Below are 25,239 nucleotides of genomic sequence, written 5' to 3' on the forward strand. Positions count from 1 at the left end.
TTAAATGAGTCACTCTTTTGGCAATTTCTTCCATATATGAGCAGATTCAGATGTTAAACAGCTAAACCTTAATTTCTAAGCCTCATGTGCAAATAATAAATTTGAACAGATAATCTCTAAATTATTTCCGATCTAAACTTCTCTTATACCAAACAGTACTTAAAACAATAGATTTTTGGTGCTTGGTTTATCTCTTGGGGAAGATTCTTTATTTTTAAAAGTTAAACAAATTCCTTTTGTTTATGGTACTGCATTTCAAAGATTCTGATTTTCCTTTTTTTTTTTTAGAAAGGTAGTATAATTGCAAAAAATATTCTACTAAAGAAAAGAGTTCAAACAGGCCTTTTTAATTAACTACGAGTTCACTTGTTTATGATCTAATTTCAATTCTTTGTTATGAATCATTTCTATTTTTAGATAATCAATGATGATGCCCATCTAAAATGATCCTTAGATGCAATACAAAAAAAAAAAAACCCTCAAAATTTACTCATATTTTAAAGATTCCAACAAGTCAGCTTACAATTTATGATGAAAAGCACCAGAAAAGATTATACCAGATACAGGATTAGACCTTTAAATTAGCGTGCTTTAATTTTTTGTTTTTTTAACTCAAGACTTTCTTTTTATTGATAAATATAAATGCAAAACTCTCAAAATCTATCTGAGAAAGGAACAACAATTCTCTAAGTATAGAAACCTATTTTTTGTTTTTTTGTTTAAGCCCAAGTCTTAACGTAGAACTTAAAAGCAGAGGAGGGCTGAGGGAGGTGTGATATTGAAGAATTGAAAACGGATGGGGGAGGGAGGGAGGGAAGAGTGGTGACTGCAGGAAGGGATAAGGAAGATAATTAATTGTCCTTGAGTATTCTGGGGTTTGAGTGTTAGTTTGGAAAGTCAGATTATGAATTCTATTGCATCTGAAGATGCTTACAAATTTGAAAATACACGTAATACACTTTTTTTTTTAAAGGCATTTGTGAGACTGGGTGGCAGACGAGAACACTTCAGTCTCAGTGGTACTGTAAGTTATGACCAGAACCAAAGTACAATCTGCCCGCCTTTTCCAAAATCACAAAAAAAGTTTGGCATAATTGGTTCCATTTGCTGAAGGAGGAAAGAAAGATTAATCCTGTATTAAAGCACAGCCTTTGAGACTTCGGTAGGAAAACTGCATATTGGGCGGATCCTGACCTAGACACCTTGATCTTTGGTTCATGACCCTGTCAGAGCCAGACAAGGGCTCCCGGACTATGAATTAAACTGTTTGATTCCTCCGCCCACAGACACACAAAGCCCGCACTCTCTCAGCTGTTACATAAGAGTCTCTGGAATTCTAGGATGGTGTTTGTAAATAGCGCTGCCATGCGCACGGTACCCACGTGTCAGAAGTTGATGTGACCGCGTGTAATTGGAAGGCGAGAAAGCATCAACAGGCTCCAAAGAAAAACCTCCCATTTCTTTGGCCCTAAAAATGAGCATGTGCTTGTCAAGAAATGATCTCTAAGTGATTTATTTTCTTCTTTCCCTTTCCTCCTTCCCTTCCCTTCCTTCCCCAAAAAATTGCTGGGAGGAAGAACAGGAGAAATGACCAATACCCATTGCATTTCTTTCCTTCTTTAAGCAGTGCCTAACTAGAGGACAGGATCACAAGTAACACATTCTGAATGCACTTTCTACCTCCTCTTAAAAAAGATTTCTCATTCTTTTTTTTTTGTTCACTTATTTCAGTGTGAACTGAAATATGAGGTAGGATTATACAACCACTAGAGAGAGATACACTAAGTAGGCAAATAGTTTGCAAGTGACAATCTACATCTAAATAAAATTACAACATGACCCTTTCAGCAAAAAGTATCCAATGGCTATGTCTGAGTAAAGAGAAACACAATTTAATGTTTTACCTGTCTTATTTTAATTTTCACTCTCATCTATATTCATTGCATCGTTTACAGTGAGTTTGTGAACAGGAAACAAACTCCATTTCTAAAGGAGGCTGAATTCTAACCAAAATTAGAGAAAAATGTCAATATCAAGTTGTTTTTTTTAAATATTTTTAATGCTTATTTATTTTTGAGAGGGGGACAGAGTATCCCAAGCAGGCTCTGTGCTGGCAACAAAGAGCCCCGTGTGAGGCTCAAACTCACAAACTGCAAGATCATGACCAGAAGTCTGATGCTTAATCAACTGAACCACCCATCTGCCCCTCAATATCGAGGTGTTTTTTTTTTTTACCCCTAAAGATGGTATGTTTCCCATAACCTTTGGTTTTATTTAAAGCGTGACAAATTGTAACAATGAAAAAAAAATCAAAGTAAAACTGTCAGCAAATTAAAACTAGTGATTTGAAAAATACTCTGATTTCAACAAAATCTCAAACATATTTTTAAGTCATTTTAAAATGTTATATCTTATCTCACACACTTGGTAATAAAAAACATTTTTATTGTTTCATTTTTTTGTTAAAAAGTTTTTAAATTATATATTAATATTAGTTGATATCTATAAAACTTCCTACCTGAAATAAGAATCACATTTAAGAGTAAACAGGTTAAGTTTCAAAATACTGAAAAGTCATTTCCCAAACTTAATAACCAAACGTCCTTACCAATTTTAATGTTCAATAGAAACACACAATTGTATTAGAACTATTAAAAAGGTGAGCCATTAGCAAAGTGTCTACTAGCTTTGCTTTCTGCCAGTATGTTTTGCTCCAAGTTACAATACGGTAGACGTTTCAAGATTAAGTACAATTAAGTTGTCTTAATTTCAACTGTATACATTATAACTTCATAGGAAAAAAAAAATAATCATTTGAGTGGCTCCATTGGAATAAAGATAGATTAAATCTAGAGTACAAAGTTTAAAATATAAGCTTTCCTGCTAAAATGTACCTGCTTCTCTTTTTACTGAAACAAATAATTAATGTGGTATTTTTAAGTTAGAAAATTTGTTCTTCCTTCATGTTTGAAAAGTACCCATATATGGTATTTTTTCCTTTCACCAGTTCTCTTTGGTACCTTAAAATATAAATGTAAGTGAATTAATGTTTTAATAACTGGATTCACTTTTTAAGATGCTTATTCTAATTTTGTGAACCATTACTTTATTTGCAGAAGTGATTTCTTGTTCTGTTACGATGTATGCAGTAAAACAAACAAAAATCTAATAATCATCTAAACTAATTAGAGGGTGTATAAAAGTAATCCTTTTAATGCAAAAATCATGAGAGGTTATAAAAGAGCTGAGAGAATTTTATAGCCAGTGGCAAATATGAAAATTCTATAACTTCAAAGTAAGAGACTTCAAACAAAAAAAAGGAAAAAGTGCTGAAAGAACAAACAGATTAAAAAATAAATTAATAGGAACAAGACCGTATGTTAGGGATGGAATCTGGGTGTGGTGTCATTGTATTATTTTCAGTTTCTGGCACTTTACTTTAGAAGCAGCACAACTAATAATTAAGGTATTTTTTTAAATGGTTGTCCTTGTTTCTTAATGTACAGGGAAGAAAAACAGGAGGAATAACTCAGAGATGGATCGTGTTATATCCTCTGGGTTTCACTATTATCATGGAAGCCTTTTCTCTTCCACATTGCTACACAAAAATATACCAATTTGAGGAGAAATACTATAGTAAAAACTCATCTTGAGAGCTGGGTGAATAGTTCTCATTAAAGTATAATCTGGACATAGAAACTAGTTCAATACTCTATCAAGAAAACAAGTGACTTGAAAAGGCAGGTTTTAGTAATGGCTAATGAGATATGACAATAGTAATTAAAATTATCATTACTTTGTAGCATGCACAGGACAAACTACAACAAATCTCAAAATTATAAAAGTAACAAGTGAAAAATATCAATACTGTGTATCTCATGCCTTAATGGGAGATCTGCTATGTCTATGCATGACCATAGACAATTTTGTTCCCCGAGGAGAGCAGTCCATCAGCAAAAATTCACAGCCCAACATATCCCGTATATTTTTGATCTATTTGAAAAAAATTTACAATTTTTGGAAGTACATTTAAAAAACAAAGATGGAGTAGCACATTAAAGCCCAGTGAACAACTTTTGAGTATTATGGAGATACTATTATACAAAAATATTATCAACTGTAAAGTATTAAGAGAAACAAGAGAGAGTAAAAAAACAAGCAGCTATTCATTTTTCCTATGAGGAGGACCAGGCCTATATTGTACCTCAATGCTTTGTACAACAATCACTCCATCAGCTTGATAGGATAAAGATTCTAACCTGAGTGTCTAACTTGCACCTCTTGCAAATATACAACAAACTTACAGGTAAGTGCTATATATAATCATACTTCCTAAAAGTACAATTCTTGGCCACTTCTACAGCTACTCCTTGAAAAAATCATGACTACAGCAATCATACGAAGCCAAGGCATTTCCTTATCGAGTACAATAACATGTATACATTATTAAAGCCGAATGCTTCCGATCATTGAATCTCCCCCACTCCAGTTATATCTTAGTTCCAAACTATGGGATCAGATTGGCAGCAAAACAACATTCTCATCAGAATAAAAAGGAGAGAAGCATTGCTCAACAAGAAGAATGTCTGGTATCTAGAATTACATTAGGTTAGAAATTCAAATAAACCCAACCCTAAGTAATTCACCCTGTGTGTCCAAAACTAAAAGTATTAATTTCACAGGGAGAGTCCTACAAAACTCACTGGTGCCATGTTTCTAGAAAGACATGCATAGCACCATAATTCAATTCAAACAGTACCCTACATTTTTTTGCATGAGACATGAGATACTTTCTCAACATGAAATACCTTGTCAGTGGTATGCATTTTTTATAACTTTAGATTTAATTCACATAAAATAAAATTCACTCTCTTAAAGTATATAATTGAGTACTTTTTTGGAGTTGTAGAAACATTACTATCTAACTATAGGATGGGTTTATTGGCTCCAAAAGAAACCCCTTATCTATTAGCCATAAGTGCCCCTTCTCCTCCCCCCCCACCCCCCGCCCCCAGCCCCCTAGCAATAAGTAATCTACTTTCTGCCTTTTTAGATTTTCCTATTCTGGACATTTCATATAAGTGAAATCATATCATATGTGGCCTTTTATTATTTACATCTTTTAAAGTTCACCTATGATGCAGCATGTATCAGACCTTCATTCCTTTTTATTGCTGAATATTACTCCATTGTTTGGATATGCCACAGTTTATGCATTTATGAGCTGACGGACATGTGGGTTATTCCAGTTTTTGACAACTACTAATAACGCTGCTATGAATATTCAGGTACCAGTTTTTGTGTAAACAAATTGTGAGTATTCTAAGTCTTCTCTTATGACTTTCCCCGCATAGCCTACATTACATCTTCACTTTTTTTTTTTTAATGGTAATGAGGCAGAATAGCATAGTTGTTAAGGGACTGGGCTCCAGAGACAGGCTGTCTAATTCAAATCTTAGTCAAGCTACGTACTGGCTGTATGAATTTGGTTATCCAACCTCACTATGATTCAGTTAGCTCATGCGAGATGAGGATAACAAAACCTATCACTAGAGCTGTGTGACAAGAATTAGATGACGTAAATTACAATGTAATAAATCATTAAACAACTTAAAATATTTTGAACACAAAGGCCATTTTGTGCAAAAAACACTAAGTAAACAAAAGCCTATATTCTGATTAACATTTTGATAAGGAATGGTAGCACCACCACATGATCGATGAAGCAGAACTGTGTTAAACCTTTCTGTTTCCAGGAAAAAAGGGCTAAAGATATCGGATAATGTGACCAAATGGTATGGAACCAAATATACAATACACAAATGAACACATCACCTTGGGGGAAGCTGAGTAAGACTGGTAGACTGCATCAATGACAGTATCTTGGCTGTGATAGTTTAATTTTACCAAAAGTTACCAGTGGGGGAAATTGGACAGAATGTACATGTCCAATTATTATTTCATACAGCTGCATCTGAATCTATAATTATCTTAATAGAAATTTCAATGAAAAATATGTGATTTCGAAGTAAATTTACTAAAAATCATTAAGCTGTATGTTTACAATGGATGGCTTTTGTGAGTCATTTGCCATAGCCTGTAGAAGTTACACTTAAGGAAAATCCACCATCATCACCATTACCAGTGAGAACAGATTATACATTTTGTAATTAAATGACATTATTCCTGTTTTAGGCCATTCGGGACTTTTTCCTCGGCTTTTAAGATACAATTGATACATAATATGTAAGTTTAAGGTGTACAATGTAATGATCTGATATATGTATATATTGAAAATGATTACCACAAAAGGTTAATTAACACACCCATCACCTCACGTACTTACAATTTTTGATATACCCTTTTAGCAACTTTTAAATATATTTTGAAATATCATTACATATTTTCAAATACTGAAATACATTGAAATATATTTTGAAATATGGTTAATGATAATCACTGTGCTATCCATTACATTCCAGAATGTACTCATCTTATAAATGGAAGCTGTCCTCCCTTCATTACATCTTGACTGAGTAGAACACCACTACGTTCAATTATGGAATAAACAGACACAGAAATCAGTGCCTCTCTTCCAAGAGACATAAATGTAATTTAAAATAAATATTTACAGCAATTTTAGCGAAGCAACCAGTTCATTTTACGTCCTAATCTGTCCTCCAAGAACACTGCATCTCAATATATTCATATCTTAATTTAATTCTCAGATTATTTGGAGCTTGATTTCAAGTCAGTTTGAGTAACAACCCTGAGTAAATACAAAATATTGAGTTCCAAATTCTTAAAACTGCAGGTAGGTTGACATTATCACTGAATATGTTTTACACAAAATATTGAAAATCCACCTAGTATCTATTTCTACTTTTTGAAGCCTGGCACATTTAACTGCAATTTCATGACAAGTGGAAAAAGCATAAATCAAAGCTGATAGAATTTTACTATTTTGGAATGGGCAACCAAAATCTTTTTTTTTTATTGTGGAAAGATTATATATCTATCTTAAGTCAGGGATTTTCTGCAATGTACAATCTAGGATCAGAATAATGTTGGAAATAGCAGATACTTAAGACTCTTTTTGGCTTGCAGTCACAATGATTCAAGGGCTCTCATTTACCCTGTCCTCTTGTGGAGCTCTTCTTTCCTACTGTATATATGTGTGTGTGTGTGTGTGTGTGTGTGTGTGTGTGTGTGTGTGTGTGTGTATGTATGTATATATATACATACGTATATATTATATATATATATATATAGTGTACTATATATATATATATATACACATACACACACATATATATAGTGTATTATACACCAAGGTGTACAGATGTACTATATACCCTCCTTGAATAATGCCACAGTATTCCCTGAGTTTTGGCAGGGAGTCAAAATAGAAAATTGGAGATCTAGACCAAGTAAATACTGTATATTTGACAAAATCATTTGTGGTTGTGTTCTTCAGCACAATTTCCAAGATAACCACCAGCTCTACTTGGCAACTCAATTCTCCCACAGTTAAGACTCCAATTGTAAAGTTGGCTTGTATGAGAGTTTCCTGCTACTGGCTTTGGTGCCATTACCTCGCTTAAAGAACTACTGTGCAATGGTGGCATAATAGTTGAGGAAAATGTTACTTTGATGAACCAACACTGACAGCTGCTCCAAATTTTACCCTGTCTATATGGTTGTTTATAAAACAAAGAAGTCTCCCTCTAGCACTTTGAGATGGCTAGGTAAGACTATTAAATTCTAGTGGGCAACAACCGAACTCACAGAAGAAGGAATTAGAACATAAAAAAATCAGGTTTCATATTTCTAAGTATTAGACATTCTAACGTCCTTTTGAAGACATTTTATTTCAAGATAATTTCAAAGAATTCATAGGAATTTACTAACTTGGATCTGGGACATAATGTAAAATCAGGTTTCTCCTAAAAACCTGAGTCTGAGAATTATAGGAAAGGTGTCTTACTGAGATCAGCAAATAAGGAAACACATTTTAATAGTGACATTTGGCTTACAACATTGTGTGTGGGTGGAGCCTTGGAGGAATTGATAGAGAAATTATAACTTCAGCAAGTGAAACCAAAACATTAACTTCAGGTTTTGTTACCTAATACAAGTCCAATGCCCAAAAAGGACTTTGGAAGTCTGTCATAATAACTCCTTGGCAGGTGCATTTCTGGAAGTAATGTTGACTCGTCCATGTCTATGTTCATGTGCCACTGCATCAAAATCATACCAACCCCTTTGACTTCTGTCATGGGGGCCATGACAGATATAATTAAGGCCATAGTTGGTAAATGTGTGAATTTAAACAAAACAAGGGACTCCCTTCTTTCCAAGTTAATGTCTCATTAACCATTAGTTCAGTAAGAAAATAAACAAAACAATACTGCAGTTTAAGAAAAAGATCTATCTTGTAATTGTTCACTATCACTCCCATAAAATGCAATTGCTCAAGACAGTTCTATCTATGAAATTCTGGAAACATCCAGGTGGTACTATCACACATATGGCAAATGAAGAACAGACATTATGTCTTTTACAGTAAACTATCCTATACGGATTCAAATAATTGCTCTTTTATAATAAATGTGAAAGTGGCACTTATATTCAGATTGGTGAATAGATGTACATCTCTTCCTTACAATCATTTAAGCCCCTCATACAATATTAAATTAACAGCTATTTTCAGCATACAAATAGGACACATAAAGTAACAAAAAAGTCTAAATTTGATAATAGGAAAGAACAAATCTTCATGGTCACAATAAAATTATTGTATGTATTCTTATTTGCCAATATGAATGAAAATATTACATCTCTTATCAGTTAAATAACTTGAAGAGAGCATATACCACAACATTTGAAAAGTCCCCCAAAAGCATTTAGATATTAGTCTGTCAGCAAAAAGAACTGTTTATTTTAAATTCCGAATTGCTGGAATAATTAATCATAGTTTTCTCAACAAATAGTAAGCATTTATGCTAAACTCCTCAGTATTTCCTTTATAATTTTAGGACAAATGAGAACTAACCAAAGGAGCTGTTTCTGTTCCAGAGATTAGTAATACTACTCCCTTGTAATCATGTGAAATAATCTCTAGTATCAATGATTAAAGTGAACTTAACTGCTTTTTCAGAGATCGAAATAGAAAGTGTTACAGAGTGAACTACAGAGGACAAATGATTTCAGAAGTCTGATTTATGGAGTAATGTCCATTATTGTGCTCTTTATTCTGTCCATTTTTAATCAAATACATGCCTTCCAAACTTAAGTTTGACTTTCCAATCCTTCACTAACACTTCTCTGCTTAGTAACATCAAAAAAAAAAAAAAAAAAAAAAAAAAAAAAAAAAAAAAAAAACAACCCAATATTTATTGTGTTGAAATTTATATTCTCCCTCAAACCTATTATAAAACACTCATGCAAACATGTAAAAGGATATAACCCTCCTCCAGTATTTCAAATTTCCATTAAAATGCAAATATAATGACTTCATTAACCAGGCAACAATACCCACAGCCTTAGACCCAAAGCAAAGCAAAGCAAAGCAAAGCAAACCAGACCTATATCTTTTCTCCTTACATCCCAATTTCCCCTAAGGAACAATCTTACTCTTATGTTGGATCATTGTTGATGAATACTTTTATTTGGCTTTGCCAGTATTATCCCTTATTAGAGAGGAGAAAGCACAATGCAAGACTTGAGATTTCAAATTCATGGATGTATCCTACCTTACACAGGAAAACATTTAAAAAAATTTTTTTTCAGTAAATCTTAAGCAAACAACTGGAAAATAACCCTCCGTTCAATTCCTAAACACTAGATGAAGGGGGTGGGGGGAACTACTCGATGCAATTAAAAGTATGTCATGAAGGCAATAGTCAGTAAATAACACTTATATTTCATAGTCGACCTTCTCAGGAGTCTATCCAGGCCACACTTTATTTTGTCATAGGTAGAAAACTCCCCACAGAAACTCTGTTAGCTTCATAACACTGGACAAGCAGCCCCAGTGAAAAGATTCGGCAAGACTGGAGAGTGTGTGTGAGTGAAGAAGGAGGAGGAAAAAAAAGAGAGACGGACACAGAGGCAGATTAATAAAAGACCAAGGAAAAGAAAGCAATCAAGACAGAGAGAGAAATTTGGATGGGGCTGTTAGAAATCTGCTCCCTACTTGTGCGTTTCTTTGCTGGGATTGGGTTTCATTTCTTTCGGCGCCCCTGACCTTGCAGTCTTCCAACTCTCAACTCTGCCCCCCTCCTCCCGCCCGCCCGCCCCCTCCCCCGGCCTGCGCCTGCCTTTGTGTCTGCCTGTCACTTACCGGGGAACCAAACGAAGCTGATTCGGGAGAAGCACAAAGCCAGGACCCAGATTTGCCCACAAATTCTCTTACACACGCTCCCCAGGCTGGCAGGCACAGCCCATCGCGGAGCTGATGTACCTGGAGAAAAGTGGGATCTGGTCTGGTTTGGGGGACCCGAGAAAACTATGCTCTCCTCTCTCACTCGGCGCCCCTAGCCAAACGCGCGGACTCCAGGAAAAAAAAACAAAACCCCACTTGGTGTGCTGCAGTTCGACTCCCATGACACTCGCTCAGCTCGCCCCCCGAAAAGCGGACACGGGGGCAGCCAGGGGCTGACGCGGACGCAGAGCCAGACCCAGACCCCACAGCAGATAAAAGGGCCGAAAAACACTCCGTCAGAGTTCTTTTCCGGGGTGGGTGAGGTTAAACGAGAGACTGGCCTGACTCACAAGAAGGGGAGAGGGTCGGGGAGGATTCCAGGGAAAAGTAGTGCCCCCCAAAGCTGAACTATTTGAGAAAGGGAAGCCAAGAAAAATCACTTTCCTGAAGATAAAAGGCCGGGGCGCCGGCTGGTCGCAGTCACAAAGGTAAGTTTTCTGGGTAAGGAGGAGAGGAGCGTTAGCAGGGGAGAGAAGAGAGCACAGAACCACAGGTTTAAAGGGGGGGGGGGGGCGGAATTAAAACTATATTTGTCAGCCATGTTGAAGAGGCTCCAGTAATTTGTGAAGCTTCCCTCTTCCCTCCTGGTATTTGCGGGTGACACTGCAGGGTCTGCTCCCCAGTGCCTGGAAGCCCGAGAGAAAGCGAGGGGGGGAGGAAAGGGGGAGTTCCGCGGCCTAAGAGACGCGCTCTGACCTCGTTCTCGTCCCGCAGCCTTGCAGCCAGCCAGCAGTTGCAGTCGGGTCTCCTTTCTAACAAATCCTAAAGGGCAGCCATCTTGCTTCCTTTTGCTCCTCTCTACGAAAGCAGCCTAGCCTCCGCATCAATATTCATAAGGCAGTTTGACGTGTGTTCTCATCACTCGGCGGGGCCGGCGTCTTGGGGCGGCCGCGCCGAGGGGGCGGACGTGACTCGCATGCGAGCCGGGCCTGGGCGCGCGGCGCTCGCGAGGAGGCGGCGGCGGCCGCCCGAGCTCTGGCCGCAGCCGCTGCTGCCGGCTCCCCTCCGCCTCCTCCTCCGCCTCCTCCTCCTCCGCCTCCGCCCCGCTCTCCTCCTCCTCCGCCGCCGGCCTCCTCCTCCTCCTCTTCCTCCTCCTCCTCCTCCTCCGCCCCGGCCTCCGCCGCCGCCGCCGCCGCCGCCCTGGGGCTCTCCGCCGCGGCTCCCAGGGAATCAGCCCCCTGCCCGGGGCTTCCCGCACAAAGGCCGGCGGCGGCACCTGGGGGCCGTACAATGCGGTGCGCGGTCGAGGCCGGGGCGGCCCTGGCGCGGTGCGGTGGAGCCCGGAGAGCGGTGCGCGGGGATGAGCGCGGGGCGGGAGCGAGCTCGGGGGAAGGTTCCCCCCCCCCCCGCACCTTCTTGGGCGCCGCAGCCAGACCGGGGCGCCCCGGTGACCCTTCGGAGCGGTAGCCACCAGGGTGAAGTTGCGCGGCAGGCGCGCAGGGGGAGGTGGCGTGGGTGCTTGGCACAAGGATGGAGACCTCGGATTAACCTTTTAAACTTTTTCTGAGTACCGCTCTCCACCACCCACTTAGAGGTCTGTGCGCACCCCTCACCCCAGCGCGCACCCAGCTCCTCCCGGCAGCCTCGCACCTTAGCCCTTACTCCCACCGCCTTGCAGGTATCTCCGCACGCGCCCACGCGCGCACCCACCTCCGCCCGCAAAGGCCCGCACCCCCGCCCCCTGGAAGGTGCACCAGCTCCCGCCTCGCCCCCTCTCTGGCATCCTCTGCGCCGTCGCTTTAATCTCGCTCTGCAAAAGCGCTCCCCAGTTTCGCAGAGGGCCTGCCCTTAGTGCTTTAGGGGCCTGTAGGTTTAAAGACTCGACAAATTAGGAAATTGACCGAGTCCTGCTTCACCCCGCCCCGGGCCCACCTTCTGTTTACTTTTGCCACGTGGGCTGGGAAGGAGAGGGATTCTCACAGATCCAAGACGAATTTCTCACCAGTGACTCTACTTCGCGCTAGATTCGATTGTAAGAAATAAACCTGCGCTTTTCAATGCCTACGTTTTCTCCAATAAGAGCTTCTAGTTTGAAAATTTTCTACCCGTACGTATAATTAAGTAGTGAAGAAATCGACCCATAAGGAACTAAATTCCAAGCGACGGACACTCGATATTCCTTGACGTTCCTGATTCTATACCTACCTCCTTCCATTGACAGTTTGTCTTTTCTATTGCCGACTAGCCTTAATTCGCTCTTTAATCATAAAATTTTTATTTGAAGATAAGATAAAGAACAAAGCCCATATGAGCCATTACATCAGTGGTTGTTGAGATTCGTCCCGTAGAAGAAGTTTTCGCGTACCGACATTCGAATTTTAAATAGATATTCTGGGCACAACTTTTATAGGATCACTGCATTGTGATCCCAGTACCTTTAAGTCAACACATTTTGTGTAGCCCACTTTTTTTTTTCCTCTGTAATTTCTTTAGAAGTAAAGCCTTTCCTAATTTTATAAAAGTAGAATATTTCCCCATTTGAAAGGGGTTAAAAAGGGAACTCTTTCTATGTGTCACATAGTTACTAAGAAGAACGTTTAAAGTGTGTTCTAATGAAACATTGTATATTCCCTTTTGAGGCAGAGTTCACTCAGATTTCGGATTTTGCAAGGGCTAAGCAACATTGTTCATTTCTCCTTAAGCATTTCACGTGGCATTAAATTACTGTCTTTTCTAACTGGACACTAATGTGTCATTGAGGTCTTGACAATTGTTAGTGTACTTTAAGCTGTTTGGGAGGTTCCTTCTAATTTTTTTGGTCAAGTCCAGAAAGTAAAATTTTCCAAAGGCTATGACATATATTTATGTAGTGCACAGTACAGCAGAATTGCTGAAAGCATGGGCTTTGGAGTTGGACGGATATGGTTGAATCCTGCTCCATCCCTTATCAAGTGTGTGACTTTGGGTATGCAACTTAACTCTCTCTGTATCCGTTTCCTCATGTATTAAACACCTTCTGAAATAAAAGGGTTGTTGTGAGGATTAAATGAGATATGAGGTACTAGGTGTCCAGCTGGCGATTACTATTACCAATAATAAACCATTTACTTCCAGAAGTTTTTCTTGATTAGAAATACATAAGTAATTATATGCCTTCTTATATGGAATAACATGTGGATAATATTGTATTCACATGTGTTCAATATAAATATCTGCATGTTCCCTTAGCTGTTTATATTATAATTGGGGAAATGATCTTTAAGGTCACCTCCTTCTCATTTCATCTTTGAAACCTCTCCCTCTGTTGTAACAGGTGGTTCTTGTCTATCTGGAATCATACTTGGCTTGCAGTTGGTTTTGCAACAGGCCCTGAACCTTTTCTTGCCAACTTCTTTCTCTGCACCCTCACTCCACCCTTAACCACGGCAACATGTGTTAATTTAGAAGAACATACATTACTCCAGTTGGCTATTGTGACTTTTCAATAGCAAAAGGAAGCAAAATTCTGCAGGTCTCCAACTGTAAAATATGTTAATGAGATTTTATATTGTTGATTAAAAAAAAAAAAAACACCTTCTTGCTTAGTTGCTGTTTCTGGGAAAGAAAAATAGTGAGCACAATCAGTTGTTTACTGCACATTAGTGCATATTGGTATGGGTAACTCAGAGCCAGCTTTTATTAATTGTGTGCTTTATTGAGATTCTTCCTATAGGTGTGGGTAATCTATTTTTAAAAGGTAATTTGTTGTTGTTTTAACATAAATTATTGCCAAATTCCTTACTGTTTTTTCTGAAACTAGAAATAACAGCACTGGATCCACACAGAGAAATTCTTGCTTCCTTAACAGAGAGAGAGAGAGAGAGAGAGAGAGAGAGAGAGAGAGAGAGAGAGAGAAAAGACTAATAGAACAAGTTCCACAACATGCATTCTGTGTTAGAAAATTGACTTGATTGGCCTGGGCACCTGCTGTCTAACTCAGTTGCTCAACTCAGTCTCTAAGCTTCTTAGGGTGGGGGCAGCTTCCTGACTGCTCCGTCCATCAAAGAGCTGACAACAGCAACTGCTTTACAATGCAAATTTCTTATATTGTACTAACAAAACAGAACAAAACAAAGCCAAAAAAAGAAAAGAAGGTGCATTCTTAATTTCCTCCCCACCTGCAGAATAGGAAATTTTGTTTAAGGACTTGATATTCTCTTTAACAGAGAGAAATTATTGTGATACATATTGCTTTGGAAGAATTATAGCAGTTTAACAAAAACATTAAATCATGGCCTGTTGTTTCCCATTTCCAAAAACATATTTCTGAAGACGTGATAAAGATTCTCTGCATGCTTAAAAGACAATTGACCTTCAGACAGCACAGCAGTCATTGCTATTAGGGGCTTTCTTGTTTCTCTCATCTGGTGACATTACTGCACACCATACTAAGGTACATATTTAACATAGGTAGAATGTGAATTTTAAAAGTTTCCAATAAATGAAACATTTAGACATAACACTAACTTGTGGATACAAGTTAGTATTATTACTAAAAGCCATTATTGTCTAAGGCCAGGGATCATACTGTCATGAGATCTTGGTAATTCTTCTTATATTAATATGATTTCTATTTTTTTCTGATTTTATTTCTATAATTTATCTTTCTATAATTTGGAAATTTTTAAGAAACAGATACACATGATAAAATACTAACTTACTCAAGTCAGGAGCTAGTCAATGTGTATACTGATATAATGGGGGCAAAGTGAAATGTCAGATAAAACTCAAAAGTCTAATCTTGTTAAAACATTGCTAAAGGCATTATAAAAATATTAGGATCATTCGTGGGACAAACATCATGGAAATGTTTTCAGAAGTATTGCAAATATGTTGCTAATATCAATCTCTTTTTTCCTCATGAAATCTGATTTCACAATCTAGTAACTACTTTCTTCATTGTCATCCAAATTTGGTAACGCATTAAATACCTCCCTTTCTTACAAGAGAATAATTTTTCAACTTTAATGGTGAACTTCAATAACAAATAAATTTTAACTATTGGTAGTTACCTCAACACCACTTTACATTTATATCATACTTTATAGACTTCAAGGCATCTTTTTATACACTAAACAATAGTTTTATTTGGTAAAGTTATGCTGTTATGTTTAATATTCAAAATCATATGCCATATTCCAATTGACATTGAATTCAATTCCAACCCTATGAAATATGAGTTTAAGTGATTTTCTCAAGGTCATTCAGCCTGTAAATAGAGGAAGCAGCACCTCTTTAAGTTGTGTGAATCCAAGTTCAGGCCTAATTCATTACACCAAAATTAGCCGTATATCTTTTCCTGCTCAGCTTCCTCTAAATTTTTTTCTTGCTATTAATAGTACCAACTGATCTAGGAATCCTCCCTTCAAAACTCAATAATTTCCCATTATTCTTTGTTACTTAGAAAAATGGTCTCAGCATTTACATTTACTCATATTTAGCACTCCAAAGGGAATACAATTGGCTAAATACTGGCTATGCACCAAGCATGGGAATAATTGTTTTACATTTATTATCTCTTTTAATTTACTACTTATTAAAAGCTAATAATGTAGGTATCATCTTATTGAGAATTAAGGATTGAGTAATTTGGTTGGGATTAAATATTAAAGAGCTGGAACTAAGGTCTAAATCTAGGTTTGTCTGATTCTAAAGCTCATGTTCTTGCAAACTAACATTGTCCTGTCTCCCCACTTTAGCAGCTATAGATGTGCATGTTTATACCATAAGTTCTTCACCAGCAGTTTTTAGCAGTAACATCAGTATTCCCCCATCTCCTTCATTCATATATATGTATATTTAAGTATTTTTGTCTAAATCTCTACTTGGTATTTCTCATTATTTAGTCTTTACTCTGTTTCTTTAGTTTCCATTTCAGGCTAGGAAGTTGGCATGCTCGAACTCTTTGGAACAATGTTCCAAACTCTTTGGAACATTTGTGTAATAAACATGATGCCACAGCCTTGTCCAACCCCGCCCCCCACCACTGTAACGTAAGTCTCCCCCCCCCCCCCACCAACAAACTGTTTGCAAAGATAAGTTCTGCTATCTGTTTTCAGTATTGATGTGGTAAAAGAGAATTGCACCCTTGATTTGCTCCTGAATTCCTTGAATGACTTGTGAGTTCATTCCCGCCAACAGGGAAACTGGCAGGTGGAAAGAGCGCCACCTACTGAAATCGTTACTAAGACATGGGTCTTTGGGGATAAAATGCTCAGAATGGGATAGCACCAAAGCATTCCATTGGGAAAATGAGTCAGAATCACCTGTGGAGCACTTAAAAAATATGCATAACTATGTTCCACTTCAATACCCCTACCAGTCTCTTGGAGATTCTGAGTAATGAAGTCTGGGATGGGGCTGGAGTAGCAGTATTTTTTAAAAGATTCATGGACAATCACGTGTACAATTTGCTTAAAAATCACGGGTGTACTTCCTATGTGAATATTAATAGGCATACAATGTTGTCGTTCATAGAGAGTCCCATGACAGAGAGCAAATAGTGTGTATCCCTCTATAGTCTAGTAAAGCCTTCACACCTTTGCAAAGATCCAATGAAGCTGTCCGTGACTCTCCTTCTGTATTTCAGGTTGATTGAATTCATCTAAGTTCTCTCGTGACAGGCTAAAAAAAAAATCTCCTTCGAGGAAAAGATAAATAATTAGCAGCCTAAGAATGACTCAGATTATCAGCAGTGAAAAAGAAAGATTAGGGTAAAATGTAAGTGATAGTACTGATACCCTGATGCAATGGGGAGAAAGATGATTGCAAGTTGCCAGAGTTCAATTTGTGAAGAATGTTTTGGGATTTGTATTCCCATGGGATACTGAATGGTTGATCTTTGTCACACTTTTTTTCTAAAAATTTTAAACCATTTTTTAAGCTGGGTAATTAAACAAATTGAATCCAATTTCACTTTTCCCCCAAATAATGGCCATGTAATAGTTTATGAATGTCTTACATAGCTCCATGCTAGCTATTAGTGTAGTGCTTCTAGAAGGAAGAGCTACAGAGATTAAACTAATTTGAGGCCCGTGTTTGATTCCTCCCTGTCTTATAGATACTCTGCATGAAAAAAAGAGAAAAAATTAAAAAGGAAATAGGATAGCTATTATTTGACATCCAATTTTCCTCAAATATTCTCAAGCATGTTATGTTTCATTCTTTCTAGAGATGAGTGAGAAAGTCTAATGAGATCTGACTCATGCTAACTCAGAGCTAGGGTGCAGGAGGGGCTGAGTAGTTTCCTGCAAAACTCTTCACTACCAACCTCTGTTTAATTTGTTTTCTTATTTTACATCTTAGAGTACAATATTGTTACTATTTGGCAGGACACCTTCTTGATCTGTCAGTAATTAGGCATGCCTCTAAGGTGAATATGTGTTGATTTTCAAACACATATTCTGACACTTCACAATGACATTGTTCCCAAGAAACTAAAGTATATCCAAGCAAGGAACACAAAATAAGCGAATCTGAAAGAAAGATTGGAGTCAAAGGGGAAAAGAAACACACACACACACACACACACACACACACACACACACACACACTCAGAACATCAAAAACAAATCCTAAAGGAACATTTCATTAGTGGATCCCTAACTTTTATTGCTCTGAAATATTATGATCATTGACTCTAGTTAGACTGGGTAGGGAGAGGGAAGGAAGTGAGAACTATTGGAGACAGGTGTGTTTAGTGTGGGGATGGTGGCTGTCAGGTGGGTACAATCTTAGTGATGATAGGAATACATTTTTATGAAGGAAACTTTCTTAAATCTTCTCAAACCATAAAACATCAATAGGGACTTTCTACTAGTGAAAAAGAACTGAAAGAACTTCTGTCTAAATTTAAAACCCAGAAAAAGGTAAGTCATAATTTTGATGAATGAGGACTGCTGTTCAAGGTAAAAGTAGTAGGAACTCACAAAATAGATATTCAAAATATTTAGAAAGCGTAAGTAGTAAAAGCATCATTATTGAAAGTGGTAAACTGAATCTAAGTAAATGACAAGGTCTAAAATTGTAGTCTAGATGCTGCTAATGAAAACCTAGCAAGAAAACTTTAATATTACCTATCTCATTTAGTATTTACAATTATTTTGAAAAATATATGCGACAGTTATGACCTAACTTATTGGAACAAAAAATTAACACTGGAGAACATGTGCTTAACACATGAGGGGACATGACAGAGAGATTAAGTAACTTGCCCAGGGTCACACAGCAGGTGATAAATTCTCAGATTTAAGTCTTCTTCAGTATTCTCTTCAGAAGCTAAAGGGAAACAAATAAACCAACTTTAATTCCTTCCTTGAGGCAGAAAAGAAGCGCTGATCAGCTTGTGACATTGTATCTTAGGATGATACATTTTCATTCCTTGTCTTTGCTCACCCAGATGGAGGAGAATGCTACATTTAGGAAAAATGTGTTTAGTGTATTTTTTTTTAAGGTAGGTTATCCATTGTGGTAAGAATTCTGTTCATTGCAAATGTGAAGTGAGAGCTAATCTAGTCCCTACAAACACTTCTAAGGGAGAGAATAACACATTACTCAAAGGTAAGGAAGATAAAACATTGGAGCTCTTCCTTGATTTCTTCTCGGGCCACAGAGAAAGCTGTTTGGAGTATGAGTGTATGTAATTAAAAAAGCAGACTAGGGGCGCCTGGGTGGCTCAGTTGGTTGGGCATCCGACTTTGGCTCAGGTCACCATCCCACGGTCTGTGAGTTCGGGCCCTGTGCTGACAGCCCAGAGCCTGGAGCCTGCCTCGGATTCTATGACTCTCTCTCTCCCTGCCCCTCCCCCACTTATGCTCTGTCTCTCTCTGTCCCCAAAATAAATAAACATTAGAAAAAAAGAAGCAAACTTGTTGGACAAAAAGACACAGCCTCACATTTTCATAAAAAGCAAAAAAAAAAAAAAAAAAATTTAAATATCTGAAATTCACACGAACAATTCCCTTTTTATTGTATAGGGCTGGAGAGAGTGGGGTTTGGTTGATTTAGTTTAAGTCAGACTTCAAACTCACAGATTTTTCTAAGGAAAACAAAACTCAGAATGAAACTTCATGCACACAGTCTGGAGTAAATGAACTGTTTTCCTCTAAACCATTTCATGAAAAGACAAGTTTCGTGCAATTTTAGCAAGTAACAGTGCCCTCCCAACAGGGCTGCTTGCCAAGCAAAAAACACCTTACTACATACCCTAGATCTTTAGAAAAAAATAATGTAGAATAAATTTATGATAGAATTGTTAATTCTTGGTGACAATAGTTATTTTACTTGCTAGCATACATCTTTAGTTTTGAATTTTTAGAGACTTCATGCACGGTAGCCTATGTGGAGGGCACTGGTTTTGGTAGTAATACATAAAAATCAGAGACATAGCTTTGGGAGACAAGAGAAATAAAGTCCCAACTAAAGGACCTTTTGTATTGCTTTGTTGTTCAGGAAAGGGTTGTGCTATGAACTGGATGTTGGAGAGAAGCTTACAAAAGGTCTTGAGATGAATGAAAACTAATCTAGTTGGGACATCTTCTCAGAAATGTTAAAAAGAAAAGAAACAACTTTAGAAATGAAGGATTGTTAGTTTCACTTTCCATTGCATAAATGGTTGTTCAGGTCTGAATTTCTTTTTTTTTTTTTTTAATTTTTTTTTTAACGTTTATTTATTTTTGAGACAGAGAGAGACAGAGCATGAACGGGGGAGGGTCAGAGAGAGAGGGAGACACAGAATCTGAAACAGGCTCCAGGCTCCGAGCGGTCAGCACAGAGCCCAACGCGGGGCTCGAACTCACATATGGCAAGATCGTGACCTGAGCCGAAGTCGGACGCCCAACCGACTGAGCCACCCAGGCGCCCCACAGGTCTGAATTTCTAATTTATCTTAGTTTATGGTGGTGCTTGAGATACTGGTGTGTCATTTGTACTTCAATGTTCCCATTCTTGAGAGGCGGTTTAATCAGGGCATGACCAGACTGAGTCAAACTGCATCGTTATGGGGGTCTGTTCAGGAAATCCTCAAACACAGAAGGATCAAAAGTGGATGGAAATACCATCATAGAATGTCCCTCAAAAGAGCGTTATGAGAACATTATATTTTCATTCTTGTTCTGCATTGGTGGTGACATTTCCCATGCTCTACTTTCTCAGCCTTATTGTTTAAAATTAAACACATGTAGTGATGGACCACAGCAGTATTCTCAATCCAATATACTCCTATTTCTTCTCTCATTCAGCAATATAATAGTGAACAAGATGGGTCTCCTGCCCTCACAGAGTATAGTCAAGAGGGAAAACAGACATGTGAATGGGCCATGAAAACATGGTAAGATGTGTGAACAAAAAATGTGAGGGTGCAACAGGCAGGGTTCTTAACCCATATTTGAAGGTTCAGAGAAAATATCCCTTAAGAGTAAGATTTCATAAGAGATCTTAAGAATAAATGGGAATTATTAAGTCTAGGCAGAAACTCAGAGAAGAATATTTGGTAGAGATAAAAAGAGTCTATCAAGAACCAGGGCATGACAAAGCATGACATATTTGGAAAAAAACAAAAAACAAAAAGACAAACGTTCCAAATGCCATGTTTAGAAAGCCAAGAGCAAGAGGGTGAACTCTCAGACTTGAGCAGTGTGCAGGGAGCCGGGTTATGATCATGAGGGTTAGTATAAATCATAGTGAAGAGTTTGGATTGTGGCCTAAGTTGCAGTGGGAAATCAATAACGGGGTTTAAAAGAGAAGAAATGATTTGGGCTTTGGAAATACCTTGGTTGTTGCAGTGGGGAGAACAGATTGAGAGAACACGACAGCAGATGCTAGGAACCAGTGAGGAGACAGGAGAAGTCCGTTAGGAAAAATTAGAGTGGTCTGGGTTAGAGATTAGGCAACAGGAAGGAGAGAATTGGAGAGGTTCGTGGATATCACAGACTTAGAGGAAATGGAGCAGAGTAACTAGTACTTTGAAGCAGGGGTAAGGCCGAAGCAGGGCTCACGGATGTCACCCAGGTTTCCGACCTGGCCAAAGAGATGGTTGTTGGTGACTTTCAGTCGAGATAGAAATAACGGGAAGAGAAGAGGGCATGCAAGTAGGAGTTTGGGGGCTGTGGGAAAAAAGAAATCAATCATAAAAAAAAGTTACATTGAGGCACCTGAAGGTTGCCATCTGAGAATGGGAGAATCCAAGCAGTTGAAGAGCTGAGCCTGAAATCTTGAAACCAGATTCAGACTGGAGTTACAAACGTGTGACCCTTCTGCATCAGGATGGCAGCTGAGGAGGAAAACTTTGTGCCCTGAGAAGAAAAGCGGAGCTCTTAGGAAGGAAACAGAGGAACACCACCCTTGAGTTCTGACAGAAAGACGAGCGCCCAGAGGAGGAAGGCAGAGGTGGGTGGTATTGTGGGAGCGAACGAGCTTCACGAAGGAGGTCTGACCTGTTAGCAGTGCCACATACTACTGAGCTATCACCAGAGACAAGTAATGAGAAGTGTGCCTTGGGTAGGACAGTGGGGTGTTCACTGCAATCTTGGGCAAAGTACGATTCAGCTGAAGACCAGGCCTAACAGAAGCCAGATTGCCTGAGGCTGAAGGATAAACAGGAAGGGAGGATGAGGAGGTAGGGAGTACAAATGACTATTTAAAGGTTAGCTCAAGAGGGGAGGAAGGAGATAGCAAAGAACAGAGGGATATAGGCATGAGGAAAGGATATTTTAAGCTGGAAAAGACTTGAACATGTTTAAATGGGAGAGATCAAATTGAGGTGGTGGTTAAAGATGCAGAAAAGAAGATAAAACTTCTTATACAAGGTCCCTAAAAGGTGAGGTCTTTTAACAAACTATACAAATGATCCCAGAAATTATAGTCTTAAAGGTGAGGGTCTTTAAAAAATTTTTTTAATGTTTATTTATTTTTGAGAGAGAGAGCACAAGCAGGGGAGGGGCACAGAGAGAGGGGGCAGAAGATCTGAAGCAGGCCTTGTGCCTATAGCAAGGAGTCCGGTGTGAGGCTCAAACTCACCTACCACAAGATCATAACTTGAGCTGAAGTTGGACACTCGACCGACTGAGGCACCCAGGTGCCCCAAAGGAGGTCTTTTAAAAGATTATTCTGCTGAGAAGCTGAGGTGGGGGATTGGCCAATCCGTTCAGTGTGAAGTTTTCTTTACATTTCTTATAGTTCAGGTAGGGTGTAGTCCATGGTTACCGACAGAGGTTAAAAGAGTTCATTTCACTGTGCCCTACCTCCCTCTCCCTCTCTAGTGGGTCCCAGAGACTATCTTCCTGAGTTTTATCATTGCTTTGTAGAGAGGGAGGAATGGGGTCCGTGAAATGCATTATGAATAAATGCTGATGTTTTGGACAAGGCTGGGGTGGGCCTGTTAGATAATATAAAGTTCTAGAAGTCAGAGCTTCCTTTAAAACACGAGGGTGTATTGTAAAACACTATGGGTAATATCTGAATAAAGTTATCCTAGGGTGGCATGGGGATCTCCTGTAAGGTGATGTGAAGTCATGGCTATGATTTCTAATTCATACTTCCTACTATAGCGACAGGTCTGTGATCCAAGAATAATCATAAGAATACATATCAAATGTTGATTGTCTACCTAGAGCTGAACACAAACTATAGAAGACTTTTATATTCTAACAAGAATCCGGCCAGGTAGATATCATTATTTTTAGTTTATAGATAAGTAAAGGCTCAGAGGGAATAAATAAGTTGCTTACAAAGGGCTAGTAAATGGCTCTACCTGCACTACAACCCAGGTTTGTCTGTTCCAGGGTGTGAACCTTTTGCATTGAGTACCATGATGCATATTGCAGAAATTATTAAATTAAATTTATTAAATAATTAAAATTATTCTTGCTCTGAATTCCTTTCTTATTCATGTGTTATGCAACTAAACTATCTCCTCTGTTAGAAAATAGTGAATAGCTAACATAGGGAAAAATTGGTATTGGTATACAAGGGAGAGAGAGTTGGAGGAAAACAGGATCCCGAAATACAGAGATCGGGGGTGTAGCTCAATGGTAGAGCATTTAACTGCAGAAATACAGAGATGAATGGGAGGAAAAAAATCATTATTCCCAGCATCACATATTCCTTTTGCTTGCTCATTTCTTCATGCACTTTGTTTATTCATTCAATGAATAATATTTTTAAATTTACAGAGATATTTTATCCTCATAGAGCTCAAATAATAACATAATTAAATACTTACTTGCAATTATGACAAGCCCTACAAAGGAGAAGTTCAGAGGCTGTGGGGGAAGATAAAAGGAAGGGAAAATTCAGTGAAGAAGTCAACTTAAGCTTTCCTTGAGGAAGTGATAATTGAGCCGACTTTTGAAAAATAAGCAGAAATGAACCAATCAAAGAAGGCATGAGGAGAGGCGTCTTGTTCCAGGCAGAGGGAATTATACATGGGAAGGTCCAAAAGCAGGAAGAGACATGGCATAAGGCCAGTGTGGCTGGAGCTCAAAAAGTAAGTAGGAGAATGTAATTAAATGAGATTCCATAAGGTAGGAGGCAGAGGCCAGAACATGCAAGGCCTTGTGGGTCATATTAAGTATTCTTTTTTATAATTATGTATTGTTTTTTATCTGCTCAGGGACTCACCTCTCCCCTCCTTTTGTCAGGCAATGAATTACATATGATTTACCCTTGGGGAACCAATCTTTAAACCATGAAGCTCAGGGAGAACTAGTCTACCATGAGTTTCAAGGGTGAGCACATGTTAAACCAGCCTTGGCCAATCAGAGAATAACCTTCTTGTCTCCCTACAGGAACTGTTACAAGAGGGAAGCATACAACTCAAGCCAGGCCAGTCAGAACCAATAGGGCTAACTGACAGCCTTTTGCAGGTGTTGTTGCAGAAAAAATACTCTCTTTCTGTGGGGATTGCTGGCTTTGTGGGATGTAAAGCTCAAACTATGGCAACCAGAAGGGGGAAGCTCAATTCTCTCAAAGGAAACGTCTCTCCTACAGTATAGCCAACACAGAGGAAAGCCGAGTTGAGAGATGAAGAGATAGGTCCAGTTGACATAAATGAACAGATCTACTCCATAAATTTTTAATTTTGTGTAACGGTAAATTTCTCTTGGCAGGCAAGCCTGTTTGAGATATATTTTAGTCACGCAGATCTGGAAGAGTCTTGATTTATTTTTTTTAAATATGGTACAAGAATTGAAGTGTGGTAGGTAACAGACTCTAAAATGTGGAGTTAGCCGAATGTTGTTAGGGAAGACGCAACGATGACCTCTCTTTCTTTAGCTGAGAAATTAACACAGCAGTTGATTAACTTGCTACTGGGGCATTTTGAGACTTAGAGCCCAGGCCTTTGAGAGTAGGGATTAGAGGGCATGTTTGAGAAAAAATCTGGAATGTATTGACTCCTTCTTGTAAGGTTTAGGGAAGTCCCTAATGAAAGGAGCAAACTGTAGTTAAAGCTGGTTTGTCTGGAAGCAGTGAAAACACTCAAGAGCAGCCCTTTAGCCCTTATCCTGAAATCCCAAACAGCCAAGAGTCAGAAGTACTTTAACTGTTTGGAATTTACAAAGTCAGGTCCTTTCCTCCAATTTAAATTTAGTGGTAGCAGAGTTGGGGAGGGTAGAATGAAATTGGAAAATGAGATTGAAACCAGAAGCCCTACCCACTCCTGTTGACAGAACTTCAAAGTCAATAGTTAGAAGACAGACACAACCTGATTGGAATCGAGAATCAAGGATTAGGCCTCAATACCAACTCTGGCTTTTGTTGCTAACTCACCGAATTTA

General features: G+C 38.6%; 1 protein-coding gene across 1 annotated transcript in view; it reads right to left on the minus strand.

Annotated features, from left to right (window-relative positions):
* The window catches only part of TET2 (tet methylcytosine dioxygenase 2), a 134,575-nt gene extending 123,105 nt beyond the window's left edge, over positions 1-11,470 (minus strand). Inside the window, exon 1 of the mRNA XM_042935779.1 lies at positions 11,183-11,470. The gene's annotated coding sequence lies outside the window, so the exon portion shown is untranslated. The remainder of the gene's footprint in view (positions 1-11,182) is intronic.
* Positions 11,471-25,239: the final 13,769 nt, after the last annotated feature.

The sequence above is a fragment of the Panthera leo genome, chromosome B1, assembly GCF_018350215.1.
Source record: "Panthera leo isolate Ple1 chromosome B1, P.leo_Ple1_pat1.1, whole genome shotgun sequence".
NCBI lineage: Eukaryota > Metazoa > Chordata > Mammalia > Carnivora > Felidae > Panthera > Panthera leo.